General features: G+C 44.8%; 1 protein-coding gene across 6 annotated transcripts in view; it reads left to right on the plus strand.

The window, feature by feature from the left end:
• PTPRE (protein tyrosine phosphatase receptor type E) overlaps positions 1 to 21,970 on the plus strand; it is a 172,619-nt gene that overhangs the window by 67,201 nt on the left and 83,448 nt on the right. Inside the window, exon 1 of one of the 6 annotated variants that reach the window (XM_058544278.1) lies at positions 1,332 to 1,385. The exons of the other annotated variants lie outside the window; for them this stretch is intronic. The gene's annotated coding sequence lies outside the window, so the exon portion shown is untranslated. Of the gene's footprint in view, positions 1 to 1,331; positions 1,386 to 21,970 lie in introns of those variants that run through there. 6 annotated transcript variants of the gene reach the window in all.

Consider the following 21,970-nt stretch of genomic DNA (forward strand, 5'->3'; position numbering starts at 1 on the left):
TTCTAGCAATAATCCCTGATTTATCATTAAAAAAACCAACACTATATTAATATTTGACTTTAAAAAAAAAAAGAGTCAAATTTTTCCCCTGTTTAACTGGATTAAGAGGAGTCTTTTTAGCACAGCCATGCAGTCTCATGTTTTTCTTTTTTTAGTATTTACAAACAGACTTGGGAAGTAATACTATAGTTCATATCGATCATCCAACATGACCGAAGTTCCCTCAGCTGGAGAGTGCTTGCAACTCTGTGGCTCTCAGTTGCATAGTATTTAAATAATGCAATGGAATTTCAGAATTAAGAATTTATGGAAGGCACATAATTAAGGTTTAAATATTTTCTCCAGGCTCTTTGAGGTCTTATACTGTTATACCAAAGGGTATCCACCAGTAAGTAAAATTAAAAGATATTGTAACTTGACTATTTCACTTTGCTTCATGGAAATACCAAAGGAATAAAAGAAAACTAAATTAAGTGCTAATATTAAGTAACAGTGAATTTAATTTTAAAACTAACTTAGAATATTCATTCACTAGATTTGTCATCTGTAACCATCTAGGCTTCCTCTTCTGTCAGTTTCAAGATGTGTGGTTTTTCTCTTCCAAGTCATTTTTCTTCCTTGGTGTTGATTTGAATGGCCACCATCGCAGAAAAAAAAACAATCTGAGAGTTTTTTAAAATAAAGTGCAGGGGTCTCATTTATGTTCTGCTAGGGCAGGATGAACCACACTGAACATGCTTTCTGCCCACCTCAGCTGGAGTTACTTTCTGCTGGTGGAACAACGCCCTGTGCCCTGGGCTGGTTTTACGAATTTGCAGAACAAAATGAGAAGCCTGATGCATGATGTGCATAGCACAGAAGATTTGAAACTTTCTAAGATATTTGATTCCTGTTTCCTTCCTTTGCCCTGTTCTAGGGTTTTTATTAGCATCAATGGATTCCACTGGTTTCCTATCTCAGCAAAATGCATTTCTCCCAACAGTGACGAAGTTATTCTCCCATAGACTGAAATTAGAAGCTGACAGTAAGTTGGAAGAATGCCTCTGGACCTGATGGTGACAAACAGATTAATCCCTCATTTATTTCCATTTCCATTTCCCCCCCAGGAAAGTTTCAACATTCTTCCAAGAAGTACCTCCTAAAAGAGGCTACTAGGTAATCGTTTGTCATAGAGCAAAGGCATGGATATTGAGCTGTCACAGTTTCCACATAGAGGAAATAGGAACACAGCTTTCCTATATAAACTCATTTCTCATCCTAGAGCTCCCAGCAGACCCAGTTCAGAGCTGGAATTCTTCTTCTAGAAATCCTTTTTCAGCTGACAGGGAAACATGGATTCTCGCAGGCCGGGATGGCTCCCCAGCGGAATCCCGGTAGGAAAAGAGGTAAAGGGCAGATGAAACGGGAGCCTTTCTTGTTGTTCGGAATTGATGTCGTGGTTGCTTGTCATATAATTCCCAAGGTATTTAAAAATTAGCTTAAAGAATATTATCAGGAAGCATTCATTAAAAGAAACTTTGGCAAGCACCTCGGTTAACTTTGTCCAGCCCTGTGCAGGAAATCTGGGATTTATGCTTCAGGAAACCATTTTAATGCACCACAGCTCAGCCAAGTAGTGCATGGGGATGAGAGAGAGGAACCGTCTGCTTTGGGCCTGGTGGGTTGTCAGATTGCCAGGAATCCAAGTGGGGCTCACCTTTGAGGAAAACAACCCCCAGCTATTGTTGGGACCCTCCGATGGCTGGATGACACATCAAAATCTCACCCATTTTAAGTTGGACATTTCCTCTTTTTATAACCAAGCCCACCCTCTTAATTGTCCTTAACAACTGGACTTGTGAAGTGGCGTTTCAGTTAAAAATGACAGAGTGAGAGGTGGGAGGTACATGGGCAGCGGGACACTGTGCTGGTCTTCAAGGAGCTTGTGTTCAGGTTCCCGGGGCGGGGCCGACCTTCTGTGTGCAAGGCCTTCCTGTCCATGTGGTTCGCCTTATGGAAACAGATGGTGTCATCAGCTGCAGATCCATGCCCACTGCCTGAGGAGGGGCGTCATTCACAATGGGGAGAGAAGACAAGAAATTTATAAAACCTTCTGGGTGTGTGACTTAGAGAGACACTTCTCAGGCCTACTGGGCCACAGAATCAGGAGTGAGTTCTGGTGACAAGTAGAAGGAACATGGACTAATCCCCATTTGATATGGGAACTCACCCCCAACAGCAGTCCCGTCCACTGGGGGACGTCCCCATATGAATTGGGACATTGATCAATAGGAAATTTGATGCATTCTGTTCATAAATTGCCAATTTGAAATGACTTTAAAACTGCTTATTACAATGCAGAGTTTGGTATAAAGTATTTAAAATGTTGGAAAAGGAAAGATCCCTGTGGAATTGCTGAACAAAAATGCGTCACATAATGGATTCTCTGAGTAGCTTTTCTCCTTGTTTTGAATAGAAATGAGCACAAGCGAAAACAAAGCTTGGATTTGTGTTATTTTGTGATAGGGGCTGGTTGAATTCTAACAGCTTTTAAAAAATATGTTGATGATATTTAACTCATTTCAAACAACTCTACCAAGATTGATCTGCTATCAAAAATGGTGCAGATTTTGTGTTCAGGTGCTATATTTTAAGATATTTTTAAAGCTACCATGTTACCATGTCGCTGCTGAGAAATTAATTTTTTTAAAACGTCATGTTGGTGGAAATTATTATTTGCAAAAAAAGGACTTGATCTGTTTCCTGTTTTGCCAGCTAACTTAAATGCCTTATGCTGAAAATGTAAATTGCATTCGTGGTAACGCATATGCATGTAGAGCACTTTACAGTTTACAAAACATGCTCAAATTCATTGTCTCATTTGGGCCTCAGAGATACCTGGAGGCAGTCCAGGTGTGCAATCTCACCTCCACCTTAAAGATGAGAAAACAGAGACCCAGGCAGGCTTGCAGAGTGATTTGCTAGGACAGTGGGAAGGGGCGCTCAGATTCCCTGCACATTTCATCCCAGGGTTCATCTCAAACCTAGAAGCCAGCCGGCTGTCATTACCACCACCAAAGGCGAGGTGCAGACCTGCCAAAAAGAAAATAAAATTTCCCATTGTGAAAAATAGTGTTTAGAGTTATGCAAGGAATAGAGCACATTCATAAATTAGAACATACCCCGTGGATTCTGCGAACAGTTTGCCGGTAGATAATTATATTTTGGAACAATTTTATGATCACTTGAGTTGATCTTGGCCAGGGTTCCAACTGTTTCCGCATGTTATCTGCTGACCAAATCCAGTTTTCTAATCTCTTTTCACACACTTGCCAGGCTTCCTTTCAGCGCAGCCAATCATTGCTCCATTCACTCGCCCAGCGTTTATCGGGTATCTCCTGCAGGCTCATGATTCTGCAAGGTCTGAAAGAATGAAGCGGTATATCTTAGTTCTGATTTCAGGAAATATTGCCCGTAGGGCCGATATTTGAGTCCTTTCTTTAGCAAGTATAATTGTGCGCTTTGCGCAGGAGCCGAGAAAAGCATTGGACAGAAATAGAGTTTAGTTCTAGAAAGCTGAATGACTTAGACATGTCCCTTCATGCCCTGAGTCAGACCTTCTTTGTCTAAAAAGTAAAAACCGGGTGAGATTTTTTTAAAGGTCTCCTTAAGATGTAAAGTTCTATGATCTGGGGGATGCTTCTCTGGATTTTGAGTTAACAACAGAAATCCCCCTAAAGAGGCCACTGCCGTGTATCAGGCACGTCTGGGGCCCCTTGCGTTCGTTGCCTTCCCTTCTGGGATGAAGTTTGTGCATCATGATATAAATGTTTTATAGTCTCTTCTTTGAAAAGAAAGCGACTGTCTTTGGCCCTTTCTCGTCCTTTCTCTCTTATTTGTATTTGCTCTCCCACTGCCTTCCAAAGGAAGCAGGAACATATAAAGGAGGGTTTTATTAATGGAAAAAAAGTTTTGAAAAGCACTTTCCATGGTGTTGCTTACATGTAGGAAGTAAAAGCTGGGAATCCATAGACTTCGATTTTAAAACCTAAGCAGACACATTAGTTAATAAAACAAAGGTACTTTCTCCATTGTTCTGAGATCCATTCTGGCAAATGGCTCTGGGAGCCGTGTGATGGTTTATTTAACCTGAAGAGGTGACTCAGTGGGAAGGTGGATCACTTCATCTCGGCAAAAAACCATGGAAACCCCCAATGCCGCTCTGCTCCCCTCTTATGTGAGTTCTCAGCAAAAGACAGACTGGAAAGTGTATGTCGCTGAGATGAAGTTAGAGATCTCGAATGCACACAATTTGAGCAAGATTCAATTCAGAGGCATCACTATTTCCAAGACCTATTTTTGGCTTCCTTCCAATGTGAAGCCAACACCGACATTCTGTTATGCTGTTTCCCGTTGTGGGTGGATTTATTTAATTTTTAATGAGTGATTCACTACCCATAGCTGTATGTTTTCCTCCTGTTGAGCTAAAGATTAAGTCATGTTTCCTTTAAAAACTTATTTTTGATGTACCCTGAGTAACGTGGTACTCAGAGTGTTTGAGACGAGAGGACAGGGTAATATCATGAAGAGAAGGCTCTTAGCCTCCTCCAGGTTCTTATGAAATGGCAGTGATGACGTCATCCACCACTGTGGTGTTCTCCCTTAGAGGAGACTGTGCTTCAGTACAATCCAAAAACATTTCTTTCTATAAAAATGTTTTTGGAAGTTGTGTAATTTTCTTAAACATTTTTTTTTTCATGTTGCAACACATCCGTTCCACTTGAGAAGCCACGTGGTAGGTTTCCCTAACAGAGAGCCTAGTGATGTAGTCAGTTTCCACCCAGTGTTTGTCATGCTTCCTCTGTCTACTCCAGGTGGCGTCTGTCCACCCAGCTGGGATCTGGTAACCCCTTCTGGTCCGTAGCCTTAACTGAAAATATCAGTAGGGGTCATCCTGGCTACCAGAGCAGTTTAGCTCCGGTCTCAGGCTCACTCCTTGCCACGTGGCATCCGTCCACTCATCGGCACCTCCGTGCTGCTCCTCGAGGTGAACAAGGAGTGCAGGCCTTCCGTCTGCACAGTGACGCACTCCTGCCTGGCTGAGTGCAGAGCAGTGAGCCTGCGGGACAAGCAATCGAAGCTCTTGCCTTACACCCAGCCCCGAGGGCGCCCAGCGTCGGATTTACACACTGCTGCCTAAGAAGCTGGGTATGCACCAGGATGGCAAGCCCAGAGACCAAAGAAGTCTAGAGGCAGCGGAGACAGTACAAACCAGAGAAGAACAACAAAGGAAGACTGAGTAGGGGCTGGCGGACTGCTCAATGGAATCAGTCTGCTGGAAGCTACATGACCAGGAAAGGAGCCGAGGACCAGCTGGTCTGGGGGCCAGGAGGCCCGACATCTATCTAAATGGCTGTGTGGCCTTAATCAAGTCACTCACCTCCTAAGGGCACCCGTCTCCTTAGCCTCCCACTTCTGCAAGGCTCTAGAATTCTGTCCTTCCAAGATGGGACCCTGGAAGAAATAGAGAAATTTTAGTACAGAATTAATAGCACAGCAAGTTGTCTATGTTCGAGATAAGGACACTAGAAAGTGCAAGGGGCGGCGGATGGGGGTCTTGCTTTTCTTTCAGGATGATTTGCGTTTAACCGACTTCCTAGGCCTGGGCTCAGGGCTTCCTCCAGCTGTTTCCCTGGAGAGGAGACACCCTTTGTCAGGGCAGCTGCTCACCAGGCTCCCAGGCCTCGTGAAGCTCAGGAAATACCCGGCTGCTCTGAAGGCCGGACTGCAGGCCTGGAGCAGCAGCCTCTACGGCTCTGTATGTTGATGCGCCACCATCAGAAATCCGGTCACCAAGTCAGAAATCCTAGTACTGCACCCGAAATCCAAATACTGGGTCAGAAATCCCAGTACCTCCTCTAGACACTCAGGTACTATGTCACAAATCCAAACACCTGGTGAGAAACCGGGGGACCATTTGTAATAGTGGTGCAAATGGGAGTCTTTACTTTTCACCGGAACGTGTTGACCCTTTCTGAAATTCATTTTAAAGGTGAAAAAATTTAACTTTTATTTCAGCTAGGCTATAACACGTTTTATAAAAACGTGTCTGTTGTATATACTGCAGTGTCCCCGGGGAATTTGAAAAAACTTGAAATTGCCCCTTGTCATAGAACCAAGTGGGCCTGACAGAGGGTAAGTGGATGACTGAGGGTTCACTGAGATTTCTAATCCAGATTCCGTGAAAGACAGAACCAGTATGAGTGGGGTCTCAGCAATCCTGGTAATGCTACTTTAAGTTTCTTAAATCCACAGGAAATCCAGTAAAGGGTTTCCTTCAAGGATGTGGTTAAAAGAGAATTAAATACTAATCCTGGAAAATGAAAAGTCAAATTCAAAGAATGGCCTGATGATATAGAGCTATCAGTTCAGTTGTAGAAAATGCATATTTTTTGAACTCTTATTTTCTTCTTTATCCATGATTTATATAATGTGTGACACATAACTTGAAACTAATGCTTGGTTGGATCCTTGCAGAGGGACAGAGAACAATTGGTTTGGCTCCCGTGCCTGACATGCCTGACTGTGACGTGAGGGGGTGTCAGCTTCTGGAGGACAGCGAAGGTCCTGATTGTCTTTGAATCCCCAGTGATCGCCCAGCACCCAGCAGATCTCAGGAACTCCATGTGTGGTTGATGGATGAGTGAGTGAATGGACGGACAGGCATGGAGAGTGGGGGAGAGTAGGCAGTTAGCAGAAAGAAAACGCCGTCTTTGCATTCTCCACAGCGCCTGGGGCAGCACTTAGCAGGAACAGAGCCAGCTACATCAAATGCTGGGTTGCTTGTTCAAAGAGCAGGAAAAAAGCTTTTTCCTTTCTTCTGTGGCCTCTCTCCAGACCTATCATGGTGTTTTTTTACGTTCCACTTAATATCATGCTCTCTGGGGTACGGGGATGCTCTCAAACAGTGCTGACCCCCATAGCTGCTGGGGACTCTGCCCTGCAACTTGGTAGGTGTGGTGTGTGTATCAGGGGCCAGGAAGTGGACAGTCAAGAACCCATCCTGGGGAAGTGGCAGACGGCAGACCAGGTGTAAGTCAAGGCTCACAGCCCCTGGTGCAATGGGCCCTTGTCCCATCAGACTGCACTTACAAAGCAGAAAATCAGAGATAACATTATTACAGATTTCTGGACAGCGGCTGCAGAACATTAAGCCCCATGTGCTGAGCCTCTCCTGAGTGCGGGTCCCTGGGCGACTGCTCTGGTCTCACACTCCTGAAGCCGGCCCCAGCATGAGAGTTGATGGTCGGAATGGTCACCCGTGGTTGTGCAATAAGGGATTTCTTTTCCATAGAAACATGATCTTTTTCCAGCTAGAGCTTTAATTCTCTCTGATTCCATCATTAATTTCTAGAAAGGTTTTCCTTCCCTGCCCACTCTGTCTAGTGCTGCCCGCCCTCCCTATCCGAGTCCCAGTTGCAGGTTACCTCCTACCACCCTATTTCATGTTCTGTGTATTGTCATTAAAACACTTACTACCGTCTGGAACGGTTGTATTTATTCACTTCTCCCTGACCAGAATGTAGATGCCGTGCAGACAGGCATCTTGTGCCTCTCTCCCCACACACAAGTGCTGGCATGACGAACGAATGGATAGGATTTAATGCTCATTACACTACTTCACATCCTTTTTGGAGCAAGATGGATATAAATAAATAAAGTCAATTAAGACACCCCCAAGTATCTCAGTAAATCTCCGGTGATTCTCTCTGTCCAACATCGGATGGCTTCAGTGATTTCTTTCGTGGATGAGGCCAAGTTTGGGTGTTTTATTCTGTGGCCATACAGGCAGAGGTCAAATGGGCATATTGGTACATCTGACTCACTGTCTGCCTGAACGTGGGGGAGAGCTGCATTCCAGGTCTGCACTGGCCCCCAAACCGGGCCAGAATGACATGTTTCAGCCCAGTTTGGGTTTTTGATGGCAGTTCTCTTCCCAGCCCCCCAGCCCCAGGATTTCTAACTGCTAAGGGATGGCCCGCCAATCAAAGCCACCTACTAGCCTTGGAATCCCATATCTTGAAAAGAGATCTTTTAAATCAATTCAAGATGTAGTGTAAGGTGAGGACCTGTTACCAACTGTAGGTTTACACACCAAGAAGAATGACTCTGACCTCAGCACCAATCCCGTGGCGTCATATTCCATCAGAGCAGAACAACGGCACCTGATAGGAGACCCCGCCACGAGACAGGATGGTCCCAGTATTCAATCTCCAGCTGCACCGATCTGAGATCTTTCCTCTCAGAGAGGAGAATCCAAAGTATGTCTCCCAGGTTATGGTGTTCTGGCTTCTGAGGATGAGGGGATTATGAAGGGCACCAAGTCTACCTATGAGATAGACCAGTCCACCTGGCTAATGGTAGCTCAAGCATCCACTGGGCCACGCGACCTGGTTTTCTTGTTTTTCCTCCATCCATTTCCCTGGATAGCAGGGTGTGCCTTGCTTCTTATTAAACTTGTGTGAAGCCCAGGCACCTAGGAGGAGGTGTGGAATATTCCCACTGGAATAGCCTCTGCAGGTGGGAGCTTTTGAGATGTGACAGAGCCAAGTTAAAGCGTCCAAGTTGCAGGGCTAATAAGAGTCTTTTGAGTTGTAGAGGTCATGGTCTCTCACTCTTGTAGGAAGAACAGCAAAGTGGTGAGACTCAGCTTCTGAATGTGATGCTTTCTACGACAATAGGCTGCAAAAACACCAGAAGCTTCTCTGCTTGAAATTCAGGGGGCTTTGACCAAACTCAGGGATAATGAAAACCACAGTGTTAATTCTGAACATGGCACGGGGCCACTTCAGGCTGGCGTGATTTATTTTGCATGCTCAGGTCTTTTTCACCTAGCTTCCTTGTATTTTCTTCAGTCACTCAAGTCACCTATTTCCCCAGGACGTGGAGGGTAAGACAGCGATGCCAACAAGTCAATGTAAGAAGGTGCTGTAAGAGCTCCCGGGCACTGAGAGCTCTCGGGTCCAGGTGCATGCGCAGCCCTTGCCAGCCTCTCTCACTGGTTCCTGGAGGCGCCCTGAGATCTGGCTACCACTTCCCGGTGTTCAGTCCTGTGCTGTGCCCCACCTCGCACAGCTCATTTACGTGTGATGTGCTGGACTTGAACCTTGGTCACTCTTCTTGGTGTATAAAATCTACAGTTGATAACAGGTCCTCATTTTGGGCTACATCTTTAACTGATTGATTTAAAATATCCCTTTTCAAGACATGGAATTTCAATGCTAGTAGATGGCTTTGATTGGTGAGCATATCTCCTAGCTCTTGGGAATCCATCTGAACTGCACAGAGCCATTTTTCTCCCTTCTGAAGGGGATGAGGTTAGTCTGTGGTGGTCCGCCTCCTGGAAGACAGGGTGCAGAGGGGGGACTTACCAAAATGTGCATGTGGCCACCAGGAGACCAAGTTCAAACACCAGTTTTGCCCTTTAGGGCCTGCCTGATAACAAATGAGTCATGTAGCTTCTAGGGCCTCCATTTAAAGGACTTAAATGGATCCTTGATGCCCCTGAATTCTTGGGGTCTGTGGGTCCAGAATAGCACCACAGAATTACCCGGATGGTGCTTAGCTGATGGCCCAGAGCCTACCAGCAGGGTTTGAAACTGGACAGTCCCCAAGGCTTTCTGTGGTTTCATAAATAGCTTCATGCAGTAGATTGTTATAAACACCTACGTGAAAACCTTGTTTTCCAGTGATGCTGCACTGTTTGATTAATTCTTCTGAAAGGCATAACAGGATGACTAAAGTAAGCATTGCTGGAGTTGTGGTGAATTTGCTGAGCGTCAAAGGAAAATTGTCAGGTCAGGAACCCAATCACTCTTACGTGCCTCATTTAGCATTCTGTCCATGTTTACACCCACTCGACACACGCACACACACTGAAAAAACATCCCAGACCACCTTGAACTAAATGGATTTGACCTCTATTTCTAAAATGCGCGCTAGCATGAAATAGGGAGCTTTCTTTGAGAGTACAGCCAGCGATCTACTCCACCTGCTCCTGTCTTAGCTGCCAGCCTTACTTAGTGTTCAAGAGTCTAGTTTCTCAGGGAAAATTTGTGTGATGGACATGCTGTTGCCAGGAACCAGCACAATTCACTTTTCATTTCAGGATGCTGTAAAATCTCATGGATTATCCCCAGTGTGGACGTGGAGCAGTGAATGATGTCTAATTATTTGGAAGAGAGAGAGCTCCTCTAAGAAGAACACCCAATGTTGGAAGCTTCCGTTGCTCAGCAACATGTAACTTTACCTACATTTCACCAAAGGCAGTTAAATAGGCTAAAGACACCCATTCATGTGATAGTATATAAAGGGGGCTATCTCAAAACCTGCCCTGCTAAAGTCATTGCTTCCACACGTGAAAATAAACACCCAGAGAGGATTTGGGACTAGGGCTGGCTGCATGTTGCAGCCCAGTGGATGGATAATGAAAGAAGACAGTGGGGTCCTGTGTTTCCTTCATCATACTAGCTTTGGATTAAAGGATACTCAAATTGCTCAGGATTCTAACCATACAATCTCCGGCTTAAGAGACTCCTTCAGAACGTTTACACCCGAGGCTTCTCCAGTTTTTATAACTGTAGCACCTCAATCTGGAACCTCTGTCAGTGAATTCCCGACCATCCAGTATACCTCCCAGCTTTTAGCTTCCACCGTGGCTCCATCTAATTTCATGTCAGCATCTGAGCTCCTGTAAACTCTTCTTTCCAATGAAGGAAGAGGCCGGGAGATGCGGGGACGGCTTGAACCACACGCACTCAGGCTCTGCACTCACAGAAAAGGGGGCTGACACGTCCTGGCTGTTGGGACTTACTGTAAGTGGTGCAACCCTCATTTCTTTATAAGTGGGTGTTGTAAGAAGTGTGTCTATTCATTGCGGCAGCCTCGGTTTCTCAGGCCCCCACGGCATTCTTTCCTGTGTAGAGAGAGTTTTTTTTCTGTTCCTAAAACAACAAACCTTCTCAGCTTCAAGCCTGGCCAATCTTAATAGTGTTGTGGCAAAAAAAAGAAAGAAAAGAAAAATAAAGCAGGGGCCAGCCCGGTGGCGCAGTGGTTAAGTGCACGCGCTTCGCTTCGGCTGCCTGGGGTTTGCGAGTTCGGATCCCGGGCGCGCACTGATGCACCGCTTGTCAAGCCGTGCTGTGGTGGCGTCCCATATGAAGCAGAGGAAGATGGGCACGGATGTTAGCCCAGGGCCCATCTTCCTCAGCAAAAAGAGGAGGATTGGCATTGGATGTTAGCTCAGGGCTGATCTTCCTCACAAAAAAAAAAAGAAAGAAAGAAAGAAAAAAAAAAACAAAGCAAACAGCAAACAAACAAATACAGAAGCAGAAAAAAAGACTAGAGTGCACAGATAACGTGATAACGCACAGATAACGTGACTCAGACTCAGGTTAACGTCTTGAATTTGGGCCAAACTTAGATTTAACATTTTCCTTGAAGTTTGGCTTTAGTAAATTACCTGCCTTTTCCAAATAGCAGTCTCTGAAGTCCAATCCAGAATATTTCTCCTGTTTTGATTAACATCACCGTGTCAGGCGGCCAAGCCAGCTCTCAAGGCCATTTTCAGTAAGAGCTAAGGAGAGCCAACTGCTGGCCCTGAGTGTCCAGATAAACTCGTGTTTGCTCAGAAGGTAAAGTAATGAAGTCTGTGTGCTCCAAAGGGAGGCTCCTACCTGCCATTTTGAGGCAATCTGCCATGTCCCTCCCCTCCTGCGGGGCTGTTAAGGGGTGGATCCTGCCCCCACAACCTGGATTCAAGGGCTAGAACCTCAGAGTACCAGCATCCTTGAGTTCAAGGTGAGTTCAGCCCTTGAATAGTCAGTCCATCCCTTAGGAAACCAGGGCTTGAAAACTGGAAAGTCGAATCAGTAATATTCGTTTTTTTGTTTAAGCCAGACCTCACAGGTTAGAGACCTCAGGAATTTATAGAAGTACATGTACGTGTATTTGTGTGTGTGTGTGTGTGTGTGTGTGTGTGTGTGTGTACTAGTTACAAATAAAAAGCAAGATAGGAGACATACAAATAGGAGAACTCAGTTGCTTCAAAAATAGCAGAATATGGCAAAGGTTCGATTAATGTGAACTCCCAAAAATTAAAAACTTATATTTCCTCGTTTTTAGTCACATTACTGTTGCTTTTTGAAAAGCATTTCTCAAGTCATAGGAAATAGTAAGAAATCTCTCCTTAGATTAATGAAGGGGAATAAATGAAATTTTAAGACGTTCCTTCTCCTGGGTTTAAATCTCGCTGCACACATTTATACTGGCGTGCGTGGCCGCCTACAGCTGTCCCCGATCATTGCCACCGAGAGATGAAGCTCAGAGTCCTGTTAACTAAGTTTTACATAGCCAGGTGTTTGTTTTCCGAAAAACTCGTGCCATGTGAAACAAATGATTTGATTTAAGTGTGTGGTGTGACTGCAATGGGAAGTAGTCGAACACACAGCAGCAATACTGCAGGATCACCATGGCAACCGGTGGAAATAATGGCCCCCTTCGGGAATAGAAGAGATCTCCAATCCCGTTGCAGGCGAGTAGCATTGGCTGTCTGCAGTAGAGATGGTTTTCAATGATTGTTTCAGAAATTCCTTATCAACAGAAAATGAATGAGAAGCGGCGTTCTCAGAAAATAAATGGATTTACAGACAACTAATGTGATAATCTAAGTCACCAAGGAAGGCAAGGCGGCGATTTGAGAAGCCAACGATGAAATACCAAGGGCATTCGGTGCACGCTGCTATTCCAGTAGCTACTCAGAGCCTGGTCACTGTTCCTGCCACACAGAACGCATCTCTAGGACTCTTGTTGACCTGTGCTGCCATGCTTTATAGCCTTTCGATTTCTGTCTGGATTTTTTCTTTATTGGAGGCAGAAATAATTGGAAATTAAATGAAATAGAGTATATAAGTATCTCACGTAGTCCTTGGCACATAGAAGTACTCTGTAAATAGCACCTCAGATTCTCAGGACAAAATGAAAGTGTGCGGGCTGGTCAAAGGAATTGTAATGGTATTAACAAAAGCAAGAGATTGCAGCGGACCCTTCTCCAGATGTCGCCTGCTGCCTTGGTGCACTTATGTCAGTGTTCCTTCTGAAGGACATGAAACTGTTAGAACTGTCTGCGCACGTTTGTGATGCCTGCACTGATAACCACGTCCACAGGGAAGGGCACTTTCTTTATGAAGCTGCCACATTCTTGGCGATAGGGTTTGACCCTTCAAACGTGAAATAGAGAAGCTCTGTAAAAGATCTCCACTTTGTCGCAAGAGGAGGAGAACTTGGTAAGAACAGGCACCAGCCGGAGATTCAGTTTTGCAAATAACAGACTAGAGAGTAAAACTCGAGGGTACGTTTCTCTTTTTATTTTAGGAAGTGCTGTAGAAGAAAACAGAGATATTGTTGATATGAGGAGTTCTCTCCTCAAAGCAGCATTGTGCCTGAGGTAGAATTGTCCTTTCTATTTCAGCTGAGTGGGAAACTCTAGAATATAAGAATTTAAACCTTAAACCCTGTTTGGGGAAAGGCACTAATGATGCATGTGATGAGAAGCCTCTTTACGTTTTCTTCAATTTCAGTTGCATTTCAATTTAGCTTTGCCTTGAAAGAATCCTTTTGAAAGTATAACATTGGCAGTAACTTTTATTTGAAAACTAAATCTGAGGTGTGGGGGAATCGTGATGGAGCTCGTACCTTGTCCATCCTTCCTCCCTGGGGGCTGTGAATCCAACTTGGCCTGGGAGCTGGTGCTTTCCCTGTCTCTTCCTTTCCAAGCGCAGTGCACTGAACGCTTCTGATTACCCAGCTGGGACTGCCGACTGCAGTAGCCAGCAATGAGGTTACATCGCTTCCAGCAGCCAGACTGGATCTTTCTCTGCCTTTCTTACTGATTTATTTGAAACTGAACCAAAAAAAAAAAAAAAAAGTCACTACCTGGCTACAAATTATAAATTTATTTTTAAGTATTTATTTCAACTAGAGATGAGTGACTCTCCTATCACTTTTTCCCTACTGGATTTTTGGCTCTGGTTTCTGATGACACAGTTTGAGTACCAGCAGCCGCTAGCCTCAGAAGGAGAATTACAAAGAGAATACCCACCTAAATAATGTATTGCCCTTCACATCGGTAGCCTGCTTGGAAATGTTCAAATTATCAGCCAACGAGACTCCAGTGCTGTGGACATGGGTTTGAACGAGTTGATCACCTAGGGGCTGCTCAGAAAGCGGTGCTCTGTAAGTATCCGTGGATGCAGAATACAGATGTGAAAAGGGATTTCCGGAATGTTCCTTCTGTCGCTGGTTTAGGTTGTGAGAAAAATGCATTTTCCAACAGCTTTTAAAATGTAGTGTCTAATGTTGCTACTCGCTGGTAATTTAGGAATGTCACAGCAGTTCTATTCTTGCAAGTTTGTGTGTGAGCTTACTCTACCGGGTTGTAAAATATAACATCCACGTAGGTGGTGGCTTAGCAGTCTTGTACAAATGCTTCATGCCCGTTTCCTGTCTTCTGAGTTCACTAAATTGCTTTTTAACCTATAAGTACTTTCTCTCTCACTTAAAATATAATAACTAAACGTTCTTTAGGCAGAGAGAACATGCTTAAAATTTTGGACCTGCATCTTTCAACTAACGTGAAACATAGAAAGGCATTTTAGGAAATATTGGACATGAAAGCTGACTGACCAATTATTTGAAACATCGCACCATAAAACTGAAGGAAGAGATTTTCTCTAGCTGCATTTCTTTTCTTTCTTTCTTTTTTAAGCATACTGCTTATGGTTGAAGGCTGTATCATATTGAATAGCATATGTTCTCACAAAAACTGCATGTTGATAAATGCTCAAACTACGTTTCAATTGCTAATGTTGCTCTGTGGGTAAACTCAGATACAACTCCCGTATGAATTATTTTGGGTACGTATGGTGAGAACAGGCTTCCTGCTGAGAAAAAAGACTAGGTTGCGTTCTATGAGGGGGTTCATTTAAATCAGTGTATCCCGGAATGTCGGTCTTTCCCTGCAAAGTAGAGGGGGCCCCCACAAACTCTTGAACTCGACTGGAATGATGGCCGGCCGGTCATCCCACGTTCCCGTGAGGATCCCACCAGCACTCCCTCGTGTCACTGCCCCCAGATGCTCAGCTGTGTTGGGATCCCTCATGCTGCCGGAGGTGACGGTGCCTGGTGACAGGAATGCTGTGCCGGGGCCCTCATTCCCTTCGCTCGGAGCCCAGTGGGAAGGGGATCCTTGTACATTTGGGCCTCCACATACAGCGTCACGAATGGCATCTACTGTTCACTTTAAATATTTGCTTCGTTGTGTTTGCACTGAGAGAACATTCGACTATCTCACTTTAGAAAGGCTGGAGTAAAAAACTTAATCGTATTTTCCCATAATGTGAAAGGGCTTCCATTACCTTCTAGTCGACTCATGTGCCATCCGGGTGTTCTTTGTTAAGAGAAATCTGATTGTGTTTGTATGTGTGTGTGTGTGTGTGTGTACAGAATACAGAACAAAGTGAGGGACTACCATTATGGAAATTGGAAGTTCCTAATGAGCGTTTGGTTTTGAATTTGTCTTCTTTCACATTGAGTGTGTGGTTGTTGGTGTGCTGGGGAAAGACTCAAGTAAGGAAAACCTGGGCTTTTTTGCACAGTATTTTATCCCAATCATGCACAGTGTGAATTCTGGGCATTTTGTAAGATTTTACTCCCTTTTGATGTGACTTAAATCCTCCCCTTCTCAGTATCGTTTCTTCTTTGGGGGCTGTGAGGTGGCCTGGGGGTGGCTCCCACTTCTGTGCCCGGCAGGCTCCAAATCTGCAGCTGGCATGCTGGCTCGGGGCCCCCTCTCCTGAGGAAACACTTTCATAACAGAAGGAAACTCAGGACTGTGCCTTCCGTTTCCTGCCCCTGGGGACCTTGGAGGGGGCTGAAAGGCACTGGGGAGTTAATGTATGGGAAAGTTCTTCGAATGAGGAGCGCACGAGAGGCTGTGAAAACCAGCCCCTTGTTAGTGGGGCAGACATGAGGCAGCTCGATGTTCATCTGTAAAAAGGGATCAGTATTTAAAAACAGATGATCAAGGATCTAAGTGTTGAAGAGGTATGGTCTCACCTGGTTTCTCCTTTCCTGCCCCGTAAATAAACTCCCCTATCCCTTCTTCCAAAAGCAGCAGGGTGATTGCAGCCTCCCCTCTTGTCTGATATTTGCAGGCTGGAAGAGGTGGCCGCTGCCTCAGGAGTCCAGTCCCGGGCTGTGCTCCTGGGCCGCCACACTCCTGCCATCTCCCCCTCCAAATTCCAGAGCAGATGTGTCTGCTGAGGGGAGAGCTGAGCCGTAACAAGAGTGTGAAGGTTCGGCTCCCAGGATTGCTCTCCTGTTTGTTTATTTGCGCTGCGACCTCACAACCTCACAGTGTGGCGGGGAAGCTGGGAGAGAAAGCCCATCCTGGGAACTGAGTGATGACGGTGTTTTCAGGAAGTTTGTGTGACGGTGGCTACCTGCGGGAGAGCTCCGAGGGGAAGGGCATAGGTAAGAGGATGCTATTCAGGAGAAAGTTGGGAGTGGGGATCACCCTAATTCCAGGGGCCCCGCGATCAGACTCTGGTGCTGAGGAGGGAGTCCCTATAGGAACCCAGCAGTGCAAGGAGGTGAGATCTGCTTTTGCTCATCTTCGTCTTCCCAGCTCCTGGCACCCTGCGTGGCACATAGTGGGTGTTCAAGCCGTCGTTTCTGAATAAATGAAAATGAACTAGTGAAAGACGAGACATCGTCTTTGCAGTATTTGGGGGTGATACGTCTCACGGATGATGTGTTTTGTCTCTCCACGTACATGCATGTATAGCTACGTAGTTTGGAGTATTGAAAAGCGGCGTGGGCTTTGAGCTAGACACTGGGTTCAAATCCTAGCCTGTCACTTCCTCACTATGAGATATCAGGAGATGACTTCACCTCTGTAAGGTAGTACCTCCCTCTTGGGTGACCAAGGGACCGAGATGAAGTGATTCTTGTAGAACACTCAGCATACCGTACGCCTGCCCGTGAGCAGGCCCCATATGGCACCACTGTTATTCTTGTTTTTGTTGTTTCTGCCTTCGTGTTCTCCTAATTACCCTGCATAGCAGTCATTTGTATTTCTTTGGGAAACGAATTTAAAAAGTCAGCCATGCTCTGGGAAAACAAACTTTCAAAAATATTTTCTAATGCATTAAAAAATATTAGCACTGTTGATTTTAAAAGCATGCTGTATGGTTTGCATTTTAAAACTGTACTCTGTTACATTCATCCTGATAATGACGTAAAAAAAGAAAAAAGAAAGCAGCATAATAATGTCAGTAAGCAGTTTTTAAGTGTAAAACAATCTCGAATAGCTGGAAAATTAAAAGTCCATTTTACTCCATCCATTTGTGGTGGTTCACGCACGGACATAAGGTGCTGGAGTTCTGCCAGTGTTTTAAAATTAGAGCTAAAGAAATGAGACCCAACTTAATTAGTATAAATGTTGCCGTGTAACTTCTGATAATGAGTGTAATTTGCTGTGCATGTTCACCATGTAATTTAGCACAATGGGACCCACAGAATCTAGGACTAGTGTTTAATCAAGAGAAATGATTAATGCAGAAGGGGATGACGTTTAGAGATTGGAAGCCTGTATAGAGGCCCCGTGTGCCTGCTGAGACATTCTCCCTGTGGCACCATTTCCAACGCTCCACCCACCCCAACCCCAGAGCATCTTTTGGGGCCACTAGAGGAAGCTGTGTCGTCTACTGAGCTGTATGACTCCGGCAAGTTACTGAATGTTTCTGTGCCTCAGTTTCCTCATCTGTAAAAAAGGATAATAATGGTTCCAATCTCTTATTGTTGTTGGGATTAAATGAGTTAATGAGGGAAAGCCCTTAGTACTTAGCACTGAGTACACATGGCACTCAACCAGTGTTCTTACTCTCATTTCTATAAATGTGATTATCCATGAGGGTCTTGGATGCCAGGCTGGGGAGCGTGCCTTTTATCCCAAAGCACAGTATGTGGTAGTCCTGGGATGATTTGTCTTTACAAGGTAAAATTCACATAACATAAAACTAACCATTTAAAAGAGTGCAGTTCAGTGGCATTTAGGGCATTCACAATATTGTGAAGCTACCATCTCTACCTAGTTCCAAGACATTTTCATCACCCCAAAAGGAACCCCCTGTACCCACTAAGCAGTCAATCCCCTCCCCTAAGCCCCTGGCAACCGCTAATCTGCTTTCTGTCTCTATAGGTTTATGTATGCTGGATATTTCATATAAATGAAATTATACAATATATGATCTTTCTGTCTGGCTTCTTTCACTTAGCAGTATGTTTTGAGGGTGATCTGTACTGTAACATGTATCAATACTTCATTCCTTTTCGTGGCTGAATAATATCCCATTATATGGATAGACCACATTTTGTTTATCTGTTCATCAGTTGATGGACATGTAGGTTGTTTCTGCCTTTTGGCTATTCTGAGTAGTGCTGTTATGAATATTTGTGTACAATTTTTTGTTTGAACACCTATTTTCAATTCTTTTGGGTATATATCCAGGAGTGGAATTACTGGCTGATATAGTAATTCTACGTTTAAGTTTTTGAGAAACTGCCAAACTTCTCCACAGTGACTGTGTCATTTTACATTCCCACCAGCAGTGTATGAGGGTTCCAATTCTTCCACATCCTCACCACCACTTATTATTTTCTACTTTTTAAAAAAATTACAGCTGTCTTAGTGGGCATGAAGTGGTACGTTACTGTGGGTTTGGTTTGCATTTCGCTAATGTTAGTGATGCTGAGCATCTTTTCATGTGCTTGTTGACCATTTGTATGTCTTCTTTGGAGAAATGTCCCTTTGTCCATTTTTTAATTGAGTTATTTGTCTTTCTGTGGTTGAGTTGTAAGAGTTGTTTACATATTCTGGATGCTAGATCCTTATCAGAGATGTGATTTGCAAATACTTTTTCCCATTCTGTAAATTGTCTTTTCCCTTTCTTGATACTGTCCTTTGATGCACCGAAATCCTGTGATGGTTTTAGGCGGAAACTGAGCACAGCAGTAAAAACCTTTGTATCATAAAGGGAGAAAGCCCTTCTCTTCTTCATTCTCTTCCCGTCTCTCTCTACTCAAGGAGAGAGGTCAGTTTGGATCTAGTGTGTCTCTAACATCTCCCTCACACTCGCTAATCTACCTTTCTAACAAGAAGAGGGCAGGCTTTGGCCCAAGAGTCCTCTGCAGAGCCAGTCTCCAGCAAGAATTTTGTGACCTGTCTTCCCCATCTTCACTGAGTTGGATTGTTAAGGTCATCTCTGTGTATGGCTAGCCATGCTGATTTTCCCATTTATATTAATGAAAAAGAGTTTCCTTTTAAATATATGTATTTGATATTTTTAGAAAATGAGCGAATGATGTGACAAATCTTGGGAAGGTGGTAAGAGCATAGTGGGGTGTGACAACATGCTGGAGGCCCTGGGCGTTCCTGAGCAGGAGACACGTGAGGGGAGCGAGGGGACCGTCAGTCTGATGGGGAGTAGAGTGGATGGAAGGCGCTGGGCAGGCCAGCCATGAGAGGGCAGTCGGGCTGCCGTTACTGACTCCTCCGTGTGTTGCAAGACTTGCACCAGGCACTGCTCCTCACTTAATCCTCACAACTGCCCAGAGAGGTGAGGAAGGTCTCGACCTTCAGGGTGAACAGACAGAGCAAGTGAAAGGTGTGAAAGTTCACTGAGAGGAGAGTGGGGCAGGTTGGTGACTGATGGATGTGAGAGATGAAGAGGATGGAAGCTCTGGAAGGAACTGGAAGGTTCCCACAGCCAATGAAGGGAGGATGGGAACCAGAGGCATTTTAGAAACCTCCTCACAACTTTCTTAGCTCAGCATCTGTATTCGTTTCCTGGGGCTACTGTAGGAAATTAACACAAACTGGGTGGCTCAAAACAACAGAAATTTATTCTCTCCCAGCTCTGGAGGCCAGAAGTCCGAAGTCAAGGTGTTGGCAGGGCCACACTCCCTTTGAAGGCTCTAAAGCGGGATCCTTCCTGTCTCTTCCAGCTTTTATGGCTCCTGGCAATCCTTGGCATTCCTTGGCTTGTGGCCGCATCGCTCCAGTCTCTGCCCCCGTCTTCACACGGTGTTTTAGAAAAACCGCAGTCTTTCCTTCCTCCTATATGTCTCATTTACTTTTACACAGAACACTTCACTTCTGACTCTTCTGGTCACCAAGTATGTGGGGGGTTTCCCCCACCAAGCAATTCTCTGTGACACCAGCTGGGGGGCCTGCAATTTAACTCAATTCTAACACTGTCTATGTGGAAATAGCATCAGATCCCACAGGTTAAGGGCTCAGTCCCATAAGACTGCCTGCCCTCCCACTTCAGAAGCCAGGTCATCACCTGTGCTTCTGGCCAATCGGCTATAAACCTGAGGTTCCCACCTTGGGTTTGATTAATTTGCTAGAGCATCTCACAGAACTCAGGAAACACTTACTTATGTTTACCAGTTTATTAAAGGATATGATAAAAGATACAGATGAACATCCAGATGAAGAGAGGCATAGGGTGAGGTCTAGGAGGGTCCTGAGTACAGGAGCTTCTGCTCCCGTGGAATTGGGGTGCATCACCCTCCTGGTATGTGGATGTGTTCACCAGCCTGGAAGCTCTCCGAACCCCCTACTCTTGGGATTTTTATGGGAGCTTCATTATGTACGCATGATCGACCATTAACTCCATTTTCAGCCATTTTCCCTTCTCAAGAGAATTGGGGTGGGACTGAAAATTCCAAGCTTCCAATCATGGCCTGGTCTTTCTAGTGCCCAGCCCCCATCCAGGAGTCCACCCAGAGTCACCTCATTAGAACAAGAGACGCTCCTATCACCCAGGACATTACAAGGGTTTCAGGAGCTCTGGGCCAGGAACTGGGGTCAAAGACCAACTATTGGAACAAAAGATGTTCCTAGTGCTCTTATCACTTAGGAAATTCCAAGGGTTTTAGGAGCCCTGTGCCAGAGAGTAAGACGATCTCTGGCACAGAGATGAAGATCAAATATATACTTCTTATTATAAATCCCAGTATCACACATGGCCACCTTCTGTGTGTGTGTCTCTCTCTGTGTCCTCTCCTCTTCTTACAAGGACACCAGTCATTGAATTTAGGCCCACCCTAATCCATTATGATCTCATCTTAACTAATTACATCTGCCAAGACCCTATTTCCAAATAGGAAATAGGTCACATTCTGAGTTTCCAAGTGGGTGTAAATTTAGGGGGAAAACAATTCAACCCAGTCTGTTGCAGGTTGGCTGTGTGTCCTTTTCCACTGAAGGTCTTGGGGGTGATAATGATACTATTGGGTTTCCTAAGACCAAACCTTGTCCATTCACCTTCTCCCTCTCAAGTTCTGACCTCAGCTGGAGTTGGTACCCCCAGGGTCCCTGAGCACCACTTCACAGACCAAGGAGAAAAGGATTTTCACAGGCAAGGTTAAATCAGAGCACAAGAATTTTACACATAATCAACTTCTAGATGCCTCTCAGGTCCCTAACTAACTTTGACGTGAAAATCACTGCTTAATTTAAGTCTGTTTCCTCCTGTCTGAGCCAAATAGAAATCAGGAGGTTTATAGTCTTTCAAGTGTGCTAAAATGTTTTGCATAGTTTCTAGATACAAAAGAGCAGAGGAATATTTATGCTGTGTCAACATAGGGTTACATCTTTATTGAAAACTTCAATGATGGGTTGGAAGATACTCGATGCAGGAAGACACCTCCTGTCATTTTTTTTCGTTTTTGTGACTTTGCCAGACCTGGGAACAGCGGAAAGGAGATTAGTAAACACTTGCATGGATAAAAGAATGGAGAAAGCCTAGACCAGGACAATGGAAGGGGCCTTCCTGAGCCCCTGAGACTGTGTCAAGTCCCATGA

Source organism: Diceros bicornis, chromosome 6 (assembly GCF_020826845.1).
Source record: "Diceros bicornis minor isolate mBicDic1 chromosome 6, mDicBic1.mat.cur, whole genome shotgun sequence".
NCBI classification, from domain to species: Eukaryota; Metazoa; Chordata; class Mammalia; order Perissodactyla; family Rhinocerotidae; genus Diceros; species Diceros bicornis.